General features: G+C 35.4%; 1 long non-coding RNA gene across 1 annotated transcript in view; it reads right to left on the bottom strand.

The window, feature by feature from the left end:
* LOC121421114 overlaps window positions 1-11936 on the bottom strand; it is a 75197-nt gene extending 63261 nt beyond the window's left edge. Inside the window, exon 1 of the long non-coding RNA XR_005970940.1 lies at window positions 11238-11936. This is a non-coding gene — a long non-coding RNA (uncharacterized LOC121421114). The remainder of the gene's footprint in view (window positions 1-11237) is intronic.
* Between the last annotated feature and the right edge of the window lie 11490 nt (window positions 11937-23426).

Consider the following 23426-nt stretch of genomic DNA (forward strand, 5'->3'; position numbering starts at 1 on the left):
ATTGGGGATCTTATTCACCCCTAGTTTGTTAATCCACTCTGTCATGATCTCTTGCTTCTCTCAACTCAGTTTTAAGACGGTCTTTTCCTGGGATTTAATGATCATTCATCAATGATTTACCTCTAAAGAATGAAGCGTGCTGTCAGCATATTATTTTCCATTTCAGAAGAATTTCAGATTAATGCAACTGTTAAAATATGATATAGCCAAGTATAAACTTTATTATCAAGCAGTCACAGTGAGCAATGGTTCTTAAAAGGGAAAGTCTATAAAATCAAGGTCAATTGTTATCAGATCTGACATACGCTGTGCTCAATTAATTTTTTTTCACCTGTGAAATTAAGAAATTAAATCCTGAACTTTAATTGAGTGTTGTAAATTGTTTGTATGGATAAAACACAAAAAAAATACATAAACAACACTTCATTAGTCTATTATTGATTGATAATACATAATCCATCTTTTGGGGTCATTTTTTAATACTCACCTTCATTTTAGTGTTTATAGGATTTTCTTTGACATAATAATTTTATCAGTGCACCAGAAATTTCACGGGTATCCAACTTTTCAGCTGTACAATTTGTATGCCAATATTCATTGAATAAAGAAATATTTTTCAATCAAATCATTAACTTTTCTTTGTTTTAATCTAAAGTAAGAGGAAGAGAGTCGACCTGACTGAGCGATTCTTCACATATTTTTCCCAAAACTAAAAAAACATAATGCGAGAAAAACCTTCTCACTGTTTAAGTATGGACCTCTGAATGAAAAGTACATTACCTGGAAAACAATCACAGTAACGAGATAGTCTTGTATATTTTTGTCATTGACTATGCCAGAAATGGGGGCATTAATAGCTTAGTGGATTAGTTAATCCCAGATTAAGATCACTGCTAACCATTTTGTTTGGAGGTAGTTCATGTGATTAACAATTAACTTCTTTCTTTTAGAAATGTCAAATTTCAGGATTGAGCACTACCACCCATATTCGTTATCACAAATGTTTTACAATGGCATGTAAACTGAAACCAATGCCTCGGCTACGGTGTGTGCAAAGTATGAATCACTCTATGAAAATAATCAAACTGCGTTCAAATTATGTTAAATTTACATGTTAAATTTACATGTATTTTTATACATAATAATAATAATAATAATAATATAACATACATACTTTTATATACATGAATAAATTTTGCATATTTTCATATTTATTGATTTTTCATATATGTAAATGTTTGAAACCTGAAGTGCAACAAATTTTATACCACTAAAATATACACTTGACAGAACTTGGAAAATTTCAAAAACTTCACAACACATTATTTGTTTTATTAAGTGCAGAGTCAAGGCTCAAATATACATGTACACTGTACATACATGTATATGGGCACCCCCTGTCATCGTGTGTACAATTGTATCTTTTAAACTTCTGCCCAAATTTTTTATTGATTGACTTTTTTACATGTACAGTACATACTTTCTTTTCAATGGTCAAAGTTCTGTCCTTCAAAATCATGAGACTAATAACATTTAGAAGCACTTCTACATAAAAGAATTGACAAAGCCTGTAGAACACTTGGAAATAATATTGAAAAGCAAGGGAAAATACCTTTAGTACTATTAACAGAAGTTTGGCATAGAACTTCATTCCACATCCTCAATTTTTGAATACTGAGTGTTAATCTCAAAATGACAGAGGAAATGAGAAACTGACAAGCATTTTTAAAATGATTTATAACGTGTTAATCCCCTCTGTGAAAAGGGAATAAAGGTGGAAAGCTCTTTAGAGCTTACCAATACTGAAATAACCAAGTAATACAAGAACAGATATGCTTGAACATGGATTTGCAAGTACTGGAATATGTTATTATGTTAAAACTGATCTGGATATAAGAGAAGTATTTCAGCCTTGATTTTATTTGGATTAACAATGGTCAGGGAAATTGATGCTGGTATGTATGACAAAATAAACTGTCAGCTTTGAGTTCAAATTACAGAGAAATGAACGAACGGAAATATAGAAATATCACTGAAGGTGATTAATAGTGTGTACAACCTCCACCCTATCGTAACAGCAATATGCAAGGGATACAATGTATGTAAATCATGGATTACAAGATAACATGTATAATTTTTTAATATGATTTATTATTGCCATTAATATACAATTACCATGGTAACACAATACATTAAAAATGTATCTTCACATCTTCAGTCCAAGAATAAAATGCACGATAAGTCTCTCATGAGCATTGGAACTAAACTGAGGAAGTAGTTCAATCTGCAAGATCTGCAATTGACAGACAAATGGACCACCCTACCACTGATTTTATATGTAGTTCCATAAATTACCTTTTCAAATTGCACTTTGCATTCATTTGAAAACATTTTTCTGGATTAGAGATGGGACTCTATTACTTTTATGAAAGAAAGGAACAAGAGCATGTTTCTCTTTTAAAGGACAAGTCCACCTCAACAAAATCTTGATTTGAATAAAAAGAGAAAAATTCAACAAGCATAACACTGAAAATTTCATCAAAATTGGATGTAGGGGAAGGCGGGGTAAGTTGAGCATAGGGGCAAGTTGAGCCACCAGCCCCAGGCCAATAATGAATGAGTCAGACATTGTGGTGGTGTCATGTATTGATGATCCATAGTATAACCCCTAACCCCACCACATTGTTTTCAACTTTGAAACAAAAAGTAGTTTTTTAGAGGGAAAAATATGAATTTCAGCCAAAAAAGTAAAAAAGAGTGTGAAATACATGTAGATAAGTGCTTTATAAACACACACATCTTTAAATATAATAAAGACATGATAACAACATTATTAGTCCAGGTATGGACCTTCATTCTTGTCATAGTCTTTTAAATGATGGATGCATAATAAATGTGTGGATACAAAATTATCGCACAAAGTTCGCACTGGGGTAAGTTGAGCCAAACAGCATGGGGCAAGTTGAGCCATGGTAATTCCTATGGTAATGTATCTAAAAAAAAAAAAAAAACCGTAAAAATCGATTGAAATGCTGGCTGAAAAAAAATTTACATGACTGCTCTTTTCCTTTTAAAGGATGCTAGTATTTATAGAGAATTAGAAAGTGAAAAGACTTTAAACAAAAAATTGACATGCTGGCTCTCCCCATACATTTTGTACATAGTTTTTGTGGCTCAACTTACCCCAGAAGGTGGCTCAAACTTACCCCATATATGGGGCAAGTTGAGCCATTTGACATCGTGTTTTTCAAAGGTCACGATGACTTTCAGTGTTTGGATAGAAAGTTATATATAGGTGGAAAATATTTCAGAAGAATTAAATTTTAAGGCAAGGTACTTATTTCGACAAGATTATTAATCACATCAATTCTAACATGCAAAAAGCAAAAACTGTCACAACTTACCCCGCCTTCCCCTACATGTAAAATAAGAAAGTTATGGCATTTTAAAGTATCACTTCATTTCACAAAACAGTTATATGCACATCTCGGTCGGTATGCAAATGAGGGAAGTGATGACATCACTCACTCACTATTTCTTTTGTATTTTATTGTATGAAATATTCTGATTTTCTCGTCATTGTCATGTGAAATGAAGTTTCATTCCTCCCTGAACATGTGGAATTTCATTATTTGGACATTTTGTGCTTCAGGGAAGGAGGTCCTAATCATCAATTTCGTAAAAATTGAAATATTGTATAATTCAAACAATAAAAAACAAAAGAAATAGTGAGTGAGTGACATCATCGATTCTCTCATTTGGATGTAACTGGTTCGTTCATATGTTAAGAATAAGCGAAACTTTGAAATGCCATAACTTTCTTATTTTACATCCGATTGTGATGAAATTTTCAGCATTGTGCTTGTCTGATTTTTCTCTATTGATTCAAATAAAACAAAATTTTGAGGTGGACTTGACCTTTAAATAATAAGCAAAAATATTCTGTGCTGTGTCAAGATCTGTTATTAAATGCCTCTTACAATCAGGCAAAATCTAATTTTTAATATTCAGGGGCTCCTTTTTGCAAGTGGCTACCTACATGTTAATCTGCAACATTTAAAAAAGCTGAAGGGGGTTTATAGGGCTCTTTTTTTTCCAGGGATCTTTTGAGCATTTATCTTGGGGTGCTACATGTATATCGCCCTGATCCACCATGTAATTTCTTTTTATTATGAAAATCAATAGCGTATTTTCGCTATCACTATGCAGGAGATTTCTGCAATACACCAACTCCTCTGATATTAAAGGACAAGTCCACCCCAGCAAAATGTTGATTTGAATAAATAGAGAAAAATCAAACTACACTGTAGCATATTGCTGAAAATATCAAAATCGGATGTAAAATAAGAAAGTTACATGTATGGCATTTTAAAGTTTTGCTTACCGGTACTTTTCACAAAACAATGATATGCACAATTCAGTGTATGCAAATGAGTCAGTCGATTATGTCCATCACTCACTATTTCTTTTTTCTTTTTTTGAATTATACATTTTTTCATTTTTTACAGATACATGTATGACTATAGGTACTGACTTTACTTAATCATATAGTATTAAACAATGCTATTTCCACATGTTCAGGGAGGAATTAATAACTGTTTCACTTGACAATGAGGGGATAATTATTAGAATATTTCATATGTCATATAATAAAATACAAAAGAAATACATGTAGTGAGTGGATGATATCATCAGTCTTTCATTTGCATACCAACCAGGATGTGCATATAACTGTTTTGTGAAATTAAACAAAACTCTAAAATGTCATAACTTTCTTATTTTACATCCAATTTTGATGAAATTTTCAGTGCTGTGCTTGTTGGATTTTTCTCTTTATATTCATATCATTTTTTTGTTGGGGTGGACTTGTCCTATAAAAGTCAAGTCACAATGGACGGCTGAGAGGTCTTTGTCCAAAATTGATGAGCCAGGGCAGCAGATTGTCCGGAGATTCGGACCAGACGAAAATGGGCAAATATGTGGACTATCTAGAGTCCAGGGGAGCGTTTCATGAAAGGACTTGTCGGACGGTTTATCCGACAAGTCCCGTTTTATCCGACGGTTACTATAGTAACAGTGATTCTCAACCAATCAGAATCCAGGAAAGTTGTCAGATCTGACAACTTGTCGGACGAAAATATTGATGAAACGCTCCCCTGGAGGAAACTGGTGTTTTGATTCACTGAATTTCAACAAAGGCTGTTTTGTCATTGAAGGAATTTTAACAATAACGAAAGATTATCTGCGCTATAGAAAGCGTCTGCAAAGCGATTGTGAAAATACCCTGATAGGTCCTTCTGGACCAGCCCCAGTTTTCAAATAATCACGCTTATTTCTGATCCACCAAATTATCCCGATCTGAAGTTCTGAACAATCTCGAGATTATTATAATTTGTAGTGGAGACGCGATCATCGGGACAGTTCGCTGGATCAATCTCGAGATTGCAATCCCAGGTCAACTTGGGATTACATGTATTTGCAAAATGGCATGCTATTTACGAATTATCCTGATATTTTGCAAGTAAAGACGCACTCAGGATTATTTATTCACAGCGTCAGATCACAATGAACACATGCCTGGATGTAGCTCGAGCACGAATCGCTCTTCTTGCGCTGGTGGAGATGGGGTGTCTTGGATCTCGAGCTTGCAAGGAGGGCTGATTGGGCTAAAATCTCAAGATCGCGGACTGGTGCAGCACTGCCTAATGTCATCCATGCAACATTTGCAATAAACTATAGACCTTCATTATGTACATTCAGGAAATGTGAATTCTAGAATTGAGACCTCGAGAACTATGGCTATCAAAAAGTTGACACATCTTGATCGTAAACAAAGACAATGGCTATTCCAGGCCTCCCAATGAAAACCAAACTATCCACATTGTACAGCACAGCTCAGCTAGTCTCAGTAACAAAACCTCTTTTTTTAAATCGGTTAAAATTCTATTGTACACAGGTTCAAGTCAATCATTTTCACATATTGTATCACAGTTTATTGCATAAAATATGAATCTACATGTACAACATTGGTTACGGTATACACACTGCAGACAGAGAATGGGGATTTTAACAGGATCTTTTTAGCATTTTGGGGCAAAATTGGGCCATGGCCCTTTTAATATGTTAGGGATATTTATTTCCCAGGCTCCAGTACACCCAGGGTCCAGTTTCATAACTTGTCAAAATGAAAAATATTGCACAACTTCAATTCATTTTAACTACCAGCCAATCAAATTAAATCAGAAGCTTTAAACTGTTACTTTGTTAATACAACATGTTTTATTTATGGGTGCATGTCCTCGGTTCCTTATGATTGATCCGATCAATCACAACTATGGACGGCCAGCAACATCGACATGTACTATGCATGTTGGTTCAAATACTTTTTACTATGATGGTATATTCATGCATTCATTGTTTTCTTGAAACTTCCCTGTGCTTCTCTTCTCTTTGTTTAAAAAGGACATTGTTCAAATTTCCTACCGAAAAAATTATGACACTGATGGATTTCCAGAGTTACAATTGATTGGATCAATCGTAACTCTTCAATAGCAATCTCAAAATTCTTTCCAAGGGACAATTGTTCTAGTACTGCCTGTTGTGTTTACAAACTGAGTGACCTTGAGACAACAACTATTTGACCTTGCCATACCTACAAGGTTAAAGGTGTCTGTGGATGAAGACTAGTAGTCTGTCTTGGTGCAAGGTCAGATACAGGGGTCACGTCATTTCACCTATTCCAAGGAAACAATGGGATGCTATAGTCTTGATATAACACTGAGTACTCGTCTAGGAATGTGCTATCCCACGAGGTATTCTTTCTATAGATACCAGGAGGAGCATTCTACGTCACAATTCATTGTCCTGACTCCTGACCATCTTCTGGCCTGTAGCCCAACAATCTTGCATCATTTGCAAGGTTCCTTTTAGAATTTATTTGAGCAATATGAATAGATGACCATTATGTGATTGAGCAGCTTCAAGGGCTGGGCAGTCATGCTCTGGCTTGAAAATGGGAACATCAATGACATTATTGAAGATCCAAACAAATTCATTTGTATAAATTCCAATGTAGAATTATATTTCCATCTGGAATACATGTAATTATTCCAAACCAGTTGCTGCCAAATAAATGCAATGCGCAGCTCTCTTTCCATTCTTGTGTGAGTGAGTGGCCACGGGCATGGATGAGTAAAGTTCCATGAGTTGTGACATTTTCTTAAAGGACAAGTCCACCCCAACAAAAACTTTTTATTTAATTTTTATTTAAAAAGAGAAAAATTCAACAAGCATAACACTGAAAATTTCATCAAAATCAGATGTAAAATAAGAAAGTTTTGACATTTTTAAATTTCGATTAATTTCACAAAACAGTTATATGCACATCTCGGTTGGTATGCAAATGAGGGAACTGATGACATTACTCACTATTTCTTTTGTATTTTATTATATGAAACATGAAATATTTTGATTTTCTCGTCTTTAAAAATGACACAGAAGTGTTCATAAGAAATTAAGAATGAAAGCTTTCTATTCATTCTTTCGCCCCACATGGTGTGTAACTCTGTACTACATGTGATATAGGCCTATGCATGGAATTAGAAGCTCATATATATGAAAATGTTGTATGTATAATCATCAATACTAGGATTTGAACAGCTGTGGGAGATGTGCAGTTGGGATAAATCAATACAGACACAGTACATGTAAGACAATCCATTGAATAATAAAATCTGATATGCAGGGCTCTGTGCCTTCTGAAAAGACTACCGGTATCTACAAATTATATTGGGGGCAAATATTCCCAGCTGAATGATGTGCGCTGTATAAACAAAAACAAAGACAATTAATGTTTTTATGCATACTCAAAATTGTTCTTGACAAAAAGAATATGGGTGCACTGCTTGACTGCCATGAACAAACTAATCAATAACAATTTTTACATGCAGATTAAAAACAATAATATAGTCCCTCCGTGTAATCTACAAGCCTGTCCTTTATTTTGTGTTAACATAATAATTATACTTGCTTATATAGCGCTTAATACTTAACTTCGTCAGAAGTCTCTAAGCGCTCTACAGTATATGCAGCATAATTACCCTGGCTTTAGCAGTGCAGCTATGCACGCTGCGTTTCAAGGAATAAATTCCTGCCAGGTACCCATTTACCTCACCTGGGTTGAGTGCAGCACATTGTGGATCAATTTCTTGCTGAAGGAAATTACGCCATGGTTGGGATTCGAACCCACGACCCTCTGTTTCAGAGTCCGGAGACTAATCCACTGGGCCACAACGCTCCACCGTATGTTCCCATACTCCTTGTACAGTAGGGCTACATTGTCATTGGACAATGTATGCATATATTCTGTGTTGAGTGGACATGAACAATTGTTGCCCTGTTGTGTGTGCACAGTAGACTACACAGAATACATGTACGTTTGGTTTGCGGGTCTCGTGGCTTAGACTACCACAGTACTGCCATGTGCAGTCTAGGGGTCTGGTGAATTAGACTACCACAGCACAGTCAGCAATTCACACAAGAAAAAAACAATAGGCGCATATATTGTGTGTCAGTAATTCAAACATGCTACATAGGTCTGTATGAGCAGACTAGGATGTTTACAATGCACCTGAAATAATGTACACAGGTATGATAATATCATACCCGGCAGGATTAATTCCTTGAATGCATGAGCACTGAAAGGCAGCTCAAGCTATAAAAGCCGGGGTAATAATAACAACGTGCCTCGGAATAGAATATTTCAAGATAGATGGCGCTATATAAATGCCTATTATTATAAGGTCTGGCAAATGAGACTAATATTAATCAACAAACACTACGTGAATACGAGGGCATCAATCTCCTTGTATGTAAATAATGTAGATTTAGTACGAGGTCTGTTTGAGGAGACTAGGATGTCTACCTGAAACAATAGAAAGAGAGGATCCAGGGGTATGTACATACAGAAGGAAAGGGCATTGTGTATGGGGAAGAACAATAGACATTCTAATCACTATTCACCATAACGGGAAGTAATTAAATAGTTTCCAAGGCTCTCTATACAATAAACATACATAGGCCTACAGTACTCTGTATGTATACTTGTAGTCCTGTATGGAGAGACCTATGGCTGTATTCTAAAGTCAGGTTTAACTTAGACCATGGTTTAACTGTTTGCTAAAATGATAGAAAGCCATAAGTGTCAAAATTTTCATTAATAAAGTTGTATGTTTCTTACATTTACTGTGCTCTTTCCTGATTCATCGATGGTGAAAACAATCATCTATTTATACTTCCCAGACAATTATGAATGATTTGAGAGTCAAATGAGCTGAAATATCATATCTCTACTGTTAGTGATTTATGTAACAATTGGCTATCCATACTTCAACCACAACTATAATCCTGAGTTTAAGTTAAACCTGACTTCAGAATCGGGTCCCTGGGTCGACCATGAATTATGCCTTCTCATAAAATTGTATGTGCAAGATGGGTAGTACTTTTAAAATGCAAAGCAACTAGATGGTCTACTGTTGAACAAGACATCTGCTTGATAATCTAATAATTACATGTATAATCATAATAAATTAATGTTATTAATTATCATGAAATATAATTGTAATGGTAATTCATAAAGTAATTATAATTGTAATAATAGTGGAGTAATATCATTGTGGAGCGTTGTGGCCCAGTGGATTAGTCTTCGGACTTTGAAACAGAGGGTTGTGGGTTCGAATCCCAGCCATGAGCCATGGTGTAATTTCCTTCAGCAAGAAATTTATCCACATCGTGATGCACTCAACCCAGGTGAGGTAAATGGGTACCCGGTAGGATTAATTCCTTGAATGCATGAGCGCTGAAAGGCAGCTCGAGCTAAAGCTAGTGTTATAATAATAATAACAACATGCCTCAGAATAGAATAGAATAGATAGACGGCCCTATACAAATGCCTACATGTACTATTATCATTATTATTAAAGAATCAAGACATTATAGTATTTGTTGTAACACATTTTTCCAAGTTGCATTGTATTCTAAAGGTACTTGTAAGTCGCAAGGTTGGCATAATAATTAATGTACTTTCAATTGAAAAACTGCCTCTATCTAGCTTTCTTCTAGTATAACATTTATAGCTAGCCTCAGTGATTTATGAAAGCAGTCATTGAGATACATAGGCATATAATTTTTCAAGAAAGAATATCTAAATGTTCAGTAAAGATTTGATAATGTAAACTACAGGAATATCAGATAACAATTTGAATTTTTCATGAGGAAATTTTGTACACCATCCGTTGAACCTTAGTTTATAAATTCAATGATTGGATATCACTGTGACAAGTCAATACAAGGATGACATATACCGGGTACTGTATTTAAGTTCAAGAAATAATTTACATCACACCAAAAAAAAAAAATTCGATCGTATTCGTAATGTGTGGCCAAAATAAATCTTCATGAAATATTGCATACCCCAATACATTCCACTAGAAAAGCTTCAGGTCATAGGGACTACATACATGTAATCTTATCGTCCAACACTTTGAGGTTCCAGTTTGAGAAAAGTTATTTTCAACTCCTTTTATCAAGTGTGAAATATTTATTGCTTATTCTGAACTCTGACTCACGTGAAAATTTGGGATTTCCACAGTACTGTAGTTGTCATCAGGCTATGTATACAAATGGAATAACACCAAGTAGAATCCTTTAATATGCAGGCAAGAATTTATTCATAAATAAATTTATCAAAACCAACTTGACCACAAGTCAACAATTGACAAAATTATTCAGTCTCACTATAAAAGGCCGAGCCCCAGGCAATAAATAAGCAGATTAAGAAAAGTTTGTAATTGTAATTAGACTGAATTTGAGCTAACCAAACGAATGACATCTCAATTGTAATGCCAAACATGTAGCTGGTCTCAATAAAATATCATGTGGGACTCCAGCCTAGGCACTCCCACACATAACTCCCAAACAATGGCCTTTATCATGCCAACATAATAATACACATACCCTCGCCTCGTTGGAAGCGCCGGTCAAAGGCAAAAACAGCCGAGCGCTACCCGGTAGCGTTCGCACACCACTCCGTCAGCCCCGCTAAATATGGACATAAACATAACACATGCCACACAAGCACTGAACAGAGAGCAAGCTGAGCTGTGCTACGCTCGTAACAATTCACCGTGTGTGTCGGCTTACGTCTTATATGCGAAAATCAGACCCAGTTTTTTACTTACCAAATTAATATTTTAGTCCTAATTTTGATCTTTCTCCCTCTGAAAGCGGCATTCCCGTGGTTTAGCTTTCTCGAAACAAACGGTGAATAACGCCCTTCGCCTCCGGGAATACACTCGAGGCGGGACAAAAGCGAGTTAACAATGCCCCGAAACAACAATGGGCTTTGTTCCTGCCGCCCAGCCAGCACACAGATAGCATGCACCATTCACAAAATGCATCAATGCAGCGCTAGTGGTGATGAATGAACTAGCAGCTGATGAATCCCTCTCAAAAACCCGTCGAATCTGGAAGAAAAATTATACATGGAAGACAATGACTTGCTGCTCTATTATTCGAAAACAACTCCCACCCCGTTCTCTTTCTCCATCCAACAGTCTATCTCGTCTAAGATTGCGCCCCACCGAGCCGGTTTATCCTTGCTACAACAATGTGATGTTGTTTCCTTCTCACTCCGCCGCTCCGGCCATCTTGAAATTCCTCTAATGTCAAATTTGGAGTTGGTATGATTAGCATAAAATGCTCTGCTATTCTTTTTCGTTTAGCGGCGGGCCTTGCCCCATTCATAACAGTGCTAGCGAGGATGTATTATATTTTGGTTCGAAGACAACAGACGTTTTGGGTGGATCCACTCTTTTCCGTCCTGGTTTTCCATCTCCGGTCTTCTTTAGGGCTAGATTTTTTCTTCTTTTTTTTCTCGATCGCGACATCTGTTTTACCTGTTTGACGATTAATTTTGTTTTCTTCAAGGCCTTTTCGTATCACTTTTTAGTAACCCTGGTATGCCTACCATTGTGGCAAGAAATCTAAACGTAATAGGCCTGTAAATTGTAATTGTTGTCATTGATTTGTTGTTTTTAGGTTTGTTGCTCAATTCTCTTGTCTTATTTTAGGCCCGGGTATTATCTAGGTAGTCTATTTTATTTCTCCTTTCTTATAAAATGGGATGATTTCAGATCAATGAACTGAAATAATAACATAAATTCATATCAATGTTGACATGTTTTTTTTTTTAAGGACAAGTCCACCCCAACAAAAAATGATTTGAATATAAAGAGAAAAATTCAACAAGCATAACACTGAAAATTTCATCAAAATCGGATGTATAATCAAAGTTATAGCATTTTAAAGTTTCGCTTCATTTCGCAAAACAGTCGGTTATGCACATCTCGGTCGGTATGCAAATGTGAAATGAGGAACTGATAACATCACTCAGTCTTTTCTTTTGTATTTTATTATATGAAATGTTTTTATTTTCTCGTCATTGTCATGTGAAATGAAGTTTCATTCCTCCCTGAACACGTGGAATTCCATTATTTTAACATTTTGTGCTTCAGGCAAGGAGGTCCTAATCGTCAAATTCGTAAAAATTGAAATATTGTATAATTCAAACAATAAAAAACAAAAGAAATAGTGAGTTAGTGACGTCATTGACTCTCTCATTTGGACGTAACTGGCTCGTTCATATAACTATTTTGTTAAAAATAAGCGAAACTGAAACGCATAACTTTCTTATTTTACATCCGATTTTGATGAAATTTTTCAGCATTGTGCTTGTCTAATTTTCTCTATTTGATTCAAATCAACATATTTCTGAGGTGTACTTGACCTTTAAACAGAAGCCAAGATGCCGGGCCAAGATTTGCAGTAACACTACCCCCCCCCCCATAACGGCCTTAGTCAGTGATGTGTTCCATAATTTCTTCATAGCCAATCGGGCCATTCACTTTTCAGATTATAGAACTTAAGTTATATACCTTAAATATTTTCACAACATTAATTTCCCTATAGCTGATGTTTTCTGGTATCCGTTTTCTTGCCTCCAACCTCCACCAATGGTGCACCTTTTATTAATATTTTCTCATTAAAAAGAATCACAAGGTTTTCTTTCTTTTCTTCACTTCGCTTCTCCCCTGCCCATCTCTTTATCGGGCTCTTTATCTATCTCTCCTCCGTATCTCTGCCCCCCTCCCCCACCCTCTCTCATTCTGTCTCACTCTATCCCAGTGGCATATGCCTAATGAGCCAAATATTTTGAGGGTATACAGATTTCATATCGGGCAAAACTTCTAGAAATTTGCAAGCGAGTGAAGCGACATTATTTATTACAAAAATCCAATTTTGTGATAGATTTCAATATAAAAGTTAGAAAATTATATCGTAATTCACCATTCTCTCTTTCCCTTTCTTTCCTCTCCTTTAGTTTCTTCTTCGTAACAATCGTTTGGGGGCAAGCGCCCCACAGCCCCAGCCCCCCCCCTCCGAATCTGTACGCCACTTCTATCTCTCCCTCTTTCCCTATTTTATTTTTTCTCCCTCTTATACCCTGGGGAATTAATAGCAAACGATTTCTTTGTGTTTGATGTGTATTTCACACCTGTTCAAATAAGCAATATTTTTTTTGTTTAGACAGACTCCTCTGTTTTTAGCATGAAACTCATATTAGTGCTTCACTAAAACAAACTTCCTTTTGTGATATTCCTGAATACCCCCCCCCCCTCCCCACCCTAAAGCCAGCATATCATTTTGAAGATTCGATATGGTTTAGGGTTAGGGTCGCGGATTATTCAGAACATTGAAATTAAATCTGACGCAGTTACCAATCCCTCACAAATTATATGATATTCTGTTGACAATTATAGATTGATATATTTGTACCTGATTATTATCATTATGAATAATTACTCCGTTTCAAATGACGTTCTGTAGGTTTTGACAGCATGTATAGTATTTTTTGTATTTATTTTTTGTTTTGTTTTGTGTATGTTCACTTGTTTCGTTTTGTTTAATTTACGAATTTGTTCATTGTTAAAAAACAAATGTTCTTTTATCAATGTGTCTCTTAATTCTCTTTGTTTGATCAATAAAGTTGGTAAAAAAAAGCGTTAATTTTCTTTGATTGTAATCCCTTATGTTTGGATATGTAATCAATAAAATAAACTTGAAAACTTAAAACTTGATAAATCAGCCTCACAACCCACTACCCCAGGAGCAAACCTTCCTTGGTGCGGGATCCGTATTATCATTTTAGTTAGTAAGGTATTTAATTAGTTAGTTAGTTAGTTAGTTAGCTAGCTAGTTAGTTAGTTAGTTAATTAGTTAGTTAGTTAGTAAGTTAGTTAGTTAGTTTTAGTTAGTTATAGTTAGTTAGTTAATTAGTTAGTTAGTTAATTAGTTAGTTAGTAAGTTAATTAGTTAGTTAGTTAGTTAGTTAGATAGATAGTTAGTTAGTTAGTTAGTTAGTTAGTTAGTTAGTTAGTTAGTTAGTTATCTATTTATTATTTTTTGTTTCTTTCTTTCTTTCCGTTTTCATTCTGCTTATGCGTCATTATGGGGCGGGGGCTAGCTGAGTGTGTGATTTTTTAAATGATTTATTTGTTTTTGTGTGTTTTTTTATAACTTCCTCAAAAGATTTCCATTTAATGACATTGTAAATGAAAAAATAATGTCATTTTCAACTTGAGATTTTTCAAATAAATAATAAATAAAAGTTACATTTATATAGCGCATTTACATTTCAATGCGCTTTACAATAACAAATTAATATACATGTATAGAATATTTTACAAAAATCTGAGTTCAACATAATTATTACTGATAGCATGTTCTGGTATTATTACATCAATTCAAATTCAATCTATTCATTTAAGTAGGGCTAAGGTGAAAATGTTACGCCCTATCATTGAATATACAAAAATTGCTTAAATGTATGCATCATAATATAGTCATAATAATAATGAAATTTAAATAACTTAAGTACCACATAATAAAGATATTAAGAAATTAAGGAAGAATTAAACAGAAATGTCTTTAGTCTGCTCTTGAAAGCATTCACAGCATTCTAAATGTTATTGCGTTTGCGTTTTATATAATTATGTATAATTCTATTTATAGATATTTTTAGAAGATTCTGTTCTGTATTACTTCTATCTTTGTGAATATAAACTGTAAAAAAATATTTATTGACACTAAGTTTACTTTTGGACTAATCAAGTTCTTAACTGTTTATGTATGAATTATGAATAATTTATTATGTTAACGATTTCATGTTATACACTCTTATCACATTTATGATGAGGAAGAAATAAAACATGATTTCAAAACAAAAAAAATAATAAAACGGTTAGTCCGAAAACAATACAAGGTTATATTGAATTCCGGAGGTTTCATTCCTCTGAAAGCGAAATAAGGTTCAGTATTCTAAAATGAGAGAAAACGATCTTTAATTCATTATCGGATTATCGAACCTTCGAAATAACAAACATAAATGTTCAGATTAACGAACCCCTTTTGATTTTCTTCAGTTTGTGTGTTTCGGTATAACGAGCGTATACTATTCTGATGAATTATTGAAGAAAAAAGCATCGATTGATATTATTAATCAAATCATTATATAACATTCCATTCTTGTTCCACATTTTCTTATATATAAGTTGATTATTCGTGAAAATTTTGATTTTATACTTGAGGATATTAGGCGCACTCTCTTAGTAATGTTACATTTCCTTTTGAAAAAGTTCTTTTGAACACTTATCTTTTAGTGATTTCAAAGGAAAACATTACAAACAAATACTTTATATTGAAATTTTCAGCCCATTCCACGCTTAAACACAAATAACAAAATACAAACAGGAAGTTATTTTTTTATTATATCTGAACCCGGACCATTGATCATCATCATCATCACCACCACCTCCATCATCGTCGTCGCCATCATCATCATCATCATCACCACCACCACCATCATCGTCGTCGTCGTCATCATCATCATCATCGTCATCATCACATCATCATCACCACCATCATCGTCGTCGTCGTCATCACCATCATCATCACCACCACCACCAATACCACACCATCATCATCATAATAAGCTCATTATTATCACTATCACCATCATCATCATCCTCATCACCATCTTCATCATCCTCATCACCATCATCGTCATCATCATCACCATCATCATCACCACGACCAACGCCAACACCAGACCACCACGGGGCACCACCACAACCATCATCATCATAATAAGTTCATTATCATCACTAGCACCATTATAATCGTCGTCATCATCATCATCATTATCATGGGCGGATCCAGGATTTTCCACTTTCATGAAATCATAATTATTTCATTTTATCATGAATGTGTAAACGATGTGCTTGTCTCCTTTATGATGCAGGGGCCGCGGAACCGGGGGGGGGGCTGGGGGGCTTCAGCCCCCCCCCCCACCTTTTTCCAAAACCGTGTACAAAAACGCGAAAATGACCATACAACTGTGATTTTTAGCATGTTCAGCCCCCCACTTTTGGCTCAGCCCCCCCCCCCCCCCCCTTTGAAAACCGTTCCGCGGCCCCTGTGATGAAATAGGTTGCAGCAAGATATTTATTTGTCAATCCAATAGTTTTAGTTCTTGGTGGATTTTTTTTTAATAAATCTAATATCATATACAATAACAAACTATCAAGTGGGGATATGATATCATCAGCAAACCTAATGAATATTCATGAAGACATGCCTAGAACTGTTTCACCAGAATATTGAAAATATTTAAAATTCAATAACTTCGTTCTTTGTTATCCGATTTTGATCAAGTTTTCAGCATATTGCTTTGTGAATTTTACTCTATTTATTGAGATATGAATATCGTCAGCCTGGAGCATCCCTTTAAAAGCAAAGGTTGTGAGGTATAATCGCACAAGGGTAATAGCTTAAAACCCATCTAACTTTCAATGATGGATGCCCGTTGTATAGCAACAAAGGGGATCTATTGTGATGAGAAAATCTAAATCTATACTCTTCTCGTTTCCATGCAAACCATTATATTCTCACGTCCCATAAAATACCCCCAAATACCAGGCCCGCGTTCAGCATCTATGCCTCAGTCACATCAGACCAACCCACTCCAAACCGATCGATTGTTTGCCATTGAAAATAATGCAATATTTTTGATCGGTGTGTAGTCGTGTCGATTGGTGTGACTGTCCCATCACTGAATCATATTAAAAATCTTATACTTCCCAGTGATACCGAAAGCGGATTCCAAGTCATGCATGATCTCAATTCATACATGATATACCTCATTATAATTATGTCAATTGTAATAAATGTCCCACATTGCAATGGCGCAGCCGGGGATTTTCAACAGGGGAGTCGTAAGTTGGGCGGCGCTAGGGGATTTTTTTATAAGGGGCGACTCCCCACAAAAAGGACGGCATCATTTCTTTTCTCAATTAAACATGTTTATTAACTGGCTTGACATAGGCTGCATAAAGCTCTCATGGTACATACTTTTCTCTCTTTTTTCTTCCTTTTCCTCCACATTTTCTTTCCGTTTCTCCTCGTTTTCCATAACTTGAAAAACCACAGCCCTGCAGCCCCGCCCCTGGCGTCATGTCGAGGGAGCGAAGCAAGTGACTGGTAAAATAAAGTATAGCTAGCCTCCTCTAATGTGAGATGAAGCTATACATTCCTTTTATCGGTCACTTGCTTCGCTCCCTCGACGATTCCATGACATGTGCTCACTGGCAGGCGACACAATTTCTCCGCTCTGAATTCCACACACTAATGGAATGACCAACTTCAACCCTGGGTTCGGTTAAACACTCTACCCTACCCTAAATCTAACATAAACCCCTAATGCAACCCTAACCCTACATCTAAAGTCCACTACACACCTTACTACTGTTTGCGATCCGATTTTGGAACAAAGCGCATTTTGCTCATTTTCATAAAATATGAAAGGAACATGTCACTTTATTGATTGAGGTTAAATCAATTGAAAGAATACTAATATAACCATTTTGTAGGATTGCTTATTTTATTTTGGAGTAAAGGCCACATTAGTTTCAAATCGTACCAGAAAAAAATTGACAAGCAAAGAAAAAAAGTCAACGTCTTCAAGCTCGTCAGGGGAGGGGGGCAAAATAGGTATTGAAGCTGGTCAGGGGAGGGGGGCAAAAAGGTTTAAAGCTCGTCAGTGGGGGGGGGACACAGGGATACGTCCTTTGCATGGGTTTTGGCTCGTCAGCCCCCCCCCCCTCCCGTAGTTACGCAGCGTAGTGTTAATCCCCTAGCAATTATTGTCGCCGGAGCGAATGTCGTGTCACCTTCTGCACAGTGTAAACATGATCAGAGGGTAAACATGATCAGAAGGTGACACGATCAGACTTATCTTATAAATCAGACTTTTCTTATAAATCCATAAATAAAGTTCTAAATATTTTTATTTTTGTTCATACTCTTTGTAGTGTTGTTTATGATATCAAGAAATGGACTGGTCTTGGTTATGAAGTAGTTAGAGCTATCTGTTATGGTACCTCCAAAATTATAGAATAATGTTTCATGACAGAAGGCAACGGGGTGCAACTCTTTTCAAACGGACGGCATTATATGATGATGAACCTTATTAACAAGTATACACAAGTATACAAGAGCATAAAAAGGAAGCAAGTTTAATAATAAAAAAAAATCTTGTGTATTTTGCGGTTAAAAGAATCAGATGTATTTCACTGTTTCTATATTTTTTTGTGTGTGTTATAGGGATTTTATATTTAATTTCGTTGACAACATTACTTGGATCACTCTCTAACTTCCTCAGATGAAAATAGATAGTTATCAAGGACCAATCCAAAGTTAGAATGAAGCTTTCAATCTAATAGATTTAGAGGTCAATCTTACTTTCGATTGAAACTTTCAACCCAATTTTTTATAAGTCATTGATCATAATCAATTAGATTGGCTCTCAAGCTACCTCAATTCAATTCAATTTTATTTATTTCAATTACCTCAATTAGACAACCACTGCTTTTTGTACAGGTTTCCTCATATTTCACCATATTTTTTTTCAAATCGCTGTATTATTCAATTTCGATGAATGATACCATATCTGATTTGTACACCATGTAAATTCTTCATCTGATGTTGTATTGTTTTTGTATTGTGTTTATAATCATGTGAAATATGCAAAATAAAGTCAATTTATGAGATATAAAATATCAAAAAAATATTGATGATTTTCACCATTACTATTAAACAGTCGTCAATAATTTTTTTTTGGTGCCCAACATGTAAAAAGACAGGCATATTTGAATTGTACATTTGTAAACGTCACTCAAAATTCATGAACATATTCAGAAAATAGTCATATCACAAAGTTATGTTAAGAAAACATTAATTTTATTGCATCTCATTCATGTCCCAATAGTCATCACATAATATTGTTTTTATTAGAGTAATGATTATTTAATCATCAATTTCATTCGCTAACCAATCAATAAACCTTAGTCAATCAAAGATTCAAGGTTTCTAAATGCCCATATAAATTGATAACTTTATCAGTATACAGAGAGCTAGACTGGTGGAACGGAAAATAATCAAACAACGTTATCGCTTTAATATTGACTACGCATGCGCATTCCCTTACACCTGTCAGTCAAACATTGTAAGCCAATGAGAAAGCGTTGCAAAGTCCCGATGAGGGCGCTATTCACAATCGATGTTTGGGGGATGCTCGTCTGATTCACGTGGTCTGTTTTAAAGTCTGATTACGTTTCCGAATTAGCTTCTCGATTGTTAGACTATAATAAAGAATGTTTTATCAAATTGGTTTCCTTTTCATCTAATGATTACGAGATTTCTGACACTTTAAAACTGAAGTGTTAAATTGACACCAGTTGATGTCCATGACCGTGGGAACGATTTTTTTTATCAGGGGGTGCTGGTTTAAAGGGGAATCCAACCCAAATCAAAACTTGTTTTTATATGGACAAGAAAAATCAGACAAGATGATAGGTGAAAGTTTGAAAAATATTGGACAAACAAAAAGAAAGATATGAATTTTTAAAAGTTGTAAATATTGGTAATCACTATACCCATGGAGACTTCAAATTGGCCGCATATGGGATGTCATAGTGATGTAAGGCAAGGACTACTCTTCCATGTACTCCAATACATATTATGGCTAAAATGTCATTTTTCCCAAAAGTTTTATTTCAAATTATATTTTTCTTTCATGAGGACATAAAACAATATACTACATGGGTTATATTTAGATTACTGCCCCAGGGGAATGGGTACTTAGGAGAAAACCACAAATCCCTGATAATAAAGTACATGGCCTATGGGAAAGTTGTCCTTGCCCCTTGTCATAATTTACTTACCCAGTTGCCAATTTGAAATCTACATAGTATTAGTGATCTAAATTTTAAAGCAGCTATAACTTTCTTATTGCTTGTCCAATTTCTTTCAAACTTTCACCATTCTGTTTAATTTATTTTTCTCCTTCCCAACACAACATATGGCCAAGGCTGGATTCCCCTTTAAATTTGACAAGCAATTAAGCAAGCCCCCCCCCAAAAAAAAAGCCAAAAAAAAAAAAACCTGGGCCACGCTGATGTCCAGAAAGGACCACAATGCCACACTGAGGTGTTTGAATTATACTCAAGAGATTAAACACAACACCAAAAGGATGTAAAAGGAACTACCAAATAGGTGATGAACACCTAATCAACACCTTGTGCCTCTGTTCCTGTGACGGAGGTGTTTTTCGATGAGAAAAAAAGAAAATACGCAAAAGAGAATAAATGGTTTGAAATGAGCAATAGCTGAGTTTTCTAATCCCTGTATTTATTCTATAAACAAGTTACAAATATATATCTTTTTATATTTATGTTTCATTTTAAGATCATCAAGAATCACAATGTTCACAATAGATTCTGACTCTGGCCTTATAAACAGAGGATGGTGTGTTCGAATCCTATATCGCGGTCTGGCATCCTTTGGCAAGGCGTTAATCCACCCTTTGCAACTCTCGACCTTGGTTCTAAATGGGTACCCGGTCATGCCGGTACACTGTAGAAACTGTGGTGTTAAAACTGACGTCAATTGGTGTTAATAGAGGACCACAACCTATGAGGTGTTAAAATTACACCCTAGAGATTGAACATAACACCAAAGAGTGTAAATGTAACAACTAAAGTTGTTGTAATAACACCTATAGGTGTAAAACTAACACCACCAATTTAACACCGGTGTAAAATAACTGGTGTGGTCCTCTTAGTACACCGGTTAACACCACAGTTTTTGCTGTGTAGGATGTGGAAGTCATTGTAGCTTGTCCAGTAATGTGTGCGCCTCACCGGCGACTGACTGGAATACTCTCCCAGGGAGTGGAGGATGTGCACACATTGTGTGTGGGAATGACTGATTTAATCCGATAACCGGGGTAATAATATATTTGTACAGCGCTACGACAAAAAAGATGTTGTTTGAAGGTTTGCATGGTGGCACGTACAATTGCTGATGTGGTTTACTGTACACAGTGTGGAGTGTTATAGAAACAGTGGATAGAAGAAGAGAAGAAATGGATAGCCAAGAAAGTGGAGATTTAAGAGTAAAGTATCTTTCTTGAAAATAGTCCTGAAAAGGACTGTAAACCAGAAGGAATGTTGAGTGAGAACAGCTTGAGTAGTAGAGCTGATGAGGAGATGCTGGCTTGAGTCGGCGAGTAGAGATGACGAGTAGTAGAGAGACTCGACGTTTCGGACAGGTTGACTGTCTGTCTTCAGGAGTGAGTGTTCGCTCGGCGAACAAAAAAAAAACAACGGAGATTAACATTGTAACAATATAAAAAAAAACATTTTAAAAATGGCAGAATCCTACGTTAAAAATATTGATTAAGAACAATCTCCGAGATTAACAAAAGATTATACAATGGTTGACGGAGAAACCAATCAGTCAAATTGGCCTCACCACCTTGTCGCATTACTGCAGGGGCCGCGCAAGCGGGGGGGGGGGGGGCCTTCAGCCCCCACTTTTTTCTCCAAAACTATGTATAAAAACGTATAAATTACCAAAGGATTGTGATTTTTTGCATGGTCAGCCCCCCTGCTACTACTAAACTAAGAAAAAACATAAACGTGTTGCAAAATAATGATATATGAAAAGATAAATAAATATGTCAATTAGAGTTAGCGTTGTATTATGTTTTCTTGAAGATGATTTGGAAAGTACTTCAACCCGTCTTTATAACCCCACGTGGGATATTTCTAATTTTAGACCCGATCTTCCTCACAACGTTGAGAACTCTTTTTATCATGACGCCGATCATGATACTTTTATAGGTCCTTCCAAAATGTCTTAACAACTAACAGTTTAAAACAAAAAAAAACTGTTAAAGTACAAGTCCACCCAAACAAAATGTTGATTAGAATAAAAAAGAAAAATCCATCAAGCATAACATTGAAAATTTCATCAAAATCGGACGTAAAATAAGAAAATGTTAACATTTTAAAGTTTCCCTTAATTTCACAAAACAGTTATATGCACATCCTAGTGGGTATGCAAATGAGGAGACTAATGACGTCATCAACAGACATCTTTTTAGTGTTTTATTGTATGACATAGGGAATATTCTATTTTTCTCCTCATTATCAAGTGAAACAATGATTAATTAGTCCCTGAACATAATTATGGAAAAAGTTGGTCCTTATTGTCAAATGTATAAAAATGAAATATGTATATAATTCAAACAGTAAAAAACAAATGAAATAGTGAGTGATGGACATCATCGAGGGTCTCATTGGAGTTGTGCATATCTCTGTTTTGTAAAAAAAAACTTCAAAATGCCATTACTTTGTTTATTTTACATCCGATTTTGATGAAATTTTCAGCGTTTTGCTTGTTTGATTTTTCTCTTTTTATTCAAGTCAACATTTTTCCGGGGTGGACTTGACTTTTAACAAGTAACAGTTTAAAACTTTAAAAGCTGGTCAAGGAGAAGACTTGATTATAATCCCCTGGGGCAAATCAGGAATGATGGAAACATGCAGAATTTACAAAATATGGATAGTACATTAAAATGAGAGGTATTGTTTGTCAATTTTGTGATTTGATATTTATTTCCTAAGAAAACATATAATTAAAACAAAAATGAGAGGTACTTCTGGTAAAAAGGGGGAAGCATCGTGTCCGTATTGGGGGAAAGCGGAGGACTTAATTCCCCATGTATTTGCTCATTGGCGGCGGAAGCCAAACAAATTAGGCCGGGGGTCCACCGGAAATTTAGGAATGGACACTGGTAAAAAACTTGACAAGCAAAAAAAAAGGTTATCAACAAAAATTTTAGGGGGGTCCACCTGAATTGAGGAGGGGACGCAAGAAACAAAATTGACAAGCAAAAAAGAAAAAAA

Source organism: Lytechinus variegatus, chromosome 9 (assembly GCF_018143015.1).
Source record: "Lytechinus variegatus isolate NC3 chromosome 9, Lvar_3.0, whole genome shotgun sequence".
In the NCBI taxonomy this organism is placed as follows: Eukaryota; Metazoa; Echinodermata; class Echinoidea; order Temnopleuroida; family Toxopneustidae; genus Lytechinus; species Lytechinus variegatus.